Genomic DNA, 1,478 nt, shown 5'->3' on the forward strand with positions numbered 1-1,478 from the left:
CCTCTGTTTTCTACTTTCTACCTGCGTGTAAAGTATAGTGGTTAGGCGTGTCGCGGCGCATGCTGGAGACCTAAGTTCGACTCCAGCGAGGGGGGGGGATTTTTAGTTGTTGTTTCAGTAAGGTTTTACGGCGCTCGCAACTGCATAAAGTCGTATTATGAGAGCTAAGGGGTGGATGTGAAGTAAGAAGTTCAAACGGGGAATCACGCTCACTCTGCTCACCTCTCTTGCCTCGACAGCACAATGTCTGCTTCGACTATCAAGGCACCCCGGAAATAGCAGTTCACAAGAGAGTGACAAACGAACAAAATAGATGTGGAGTGAAAAGGAAATAGTAAGGACGAGAAAAGAAAAAAACAGCATAGCAGTTCTCCCTATGTCGTTCCGACACAATATGAGCGTGGCATTGATAAATCAGCCCATTTACAATTCTTCTGTGCACAACAACATGTTCATACCCACCCCTTGGGAATGGCCAAAAGATAACTTCAGTCAGTAGCACTGCCATGGTTGTCAAAGACATGTCTATGTTTTGGCTCAAGAAGTCGCAAATATTGCTCTGGTTTTCGTTTCCCACGTTCCAAAATCAAAGATTATAAACGTTAGTCAACTACCATGTTGAAAATGAAAACCTGGAAGACTTCAGTCAGCAGTATCAATAGCAGTGCCCTGTGAGGGGGTGGGTGGAGGATGAGAGAATGTAAATGAAATATCTGTCTTTTGTCAAGGACATTATTGCATCCCTCTCTACCCCCTCTCTCTTTCTCCCTCTCTCTTAAACACACACACACACACACACACACACACACACACACACACACACACACACACACACACAAACAGACGTGCTCACATAAATGCAAACGTATAAAATAGAAATCCGTGAGCATGCATACCCACAAGAAAGCACACACTTGCGAACACGCAGAAACGCAAACATAAACAAAAACATGAGCACCTCTGTGTCTTTAAAGGTAAAAAAGAAGAGCCTCATTATAGATACTCTCCACATGGTAGACACGTGTGTTATTGCAGTGCTCAGCGAACACAAACACTTTCAGACACATCCCCGAGCGAGCTTTGTTTACTGAGAACGAGTGTTTCCTACAAACAAGTCTTTAGCGATCTAATAGATAACGCATTAGAGGAATTTCGCTTGTTCCTATCAGTCTTAAACCTGCAAGATGGAGCAAACAAATTATGCTGAAAGGGTGTACCAAGTTGAACTACTTAGATGGTTGTTATCGTGAGGTAAAATAAAAGAAATAAGCCAGAGACGATAAGGAAAGTCTAGAGGATGTGATTTCAAGAAGGAAGACACGTAAATAGTGACCAACAGCCAGCTTAGCTCTGGACAGTTACAGTAGTAATATTAATTACCTTTAGTGACCACAGCAGTGACAGGTCAAGATGTAACTGCGTGACTCCAATAATAATGTCAGTAGGACATGAAAAAGCCATAACAACAATTCCGACCA

This window comes from Aplysia californica, unplaced genomic scaffold, assembly GCF_000002075.1.
Source record: "Aplysia californica isolate F4 #8 unplaced genomic scaffold, AplCal3.0 scaffold00188, whole genome shotgun sequence".
Lineage (NCBI taxonomy): Eukaryota > Metazoa > Mollusca > Gastropoda > Aplysiida > Aplysiidae > Aplysia > Aplysia californica.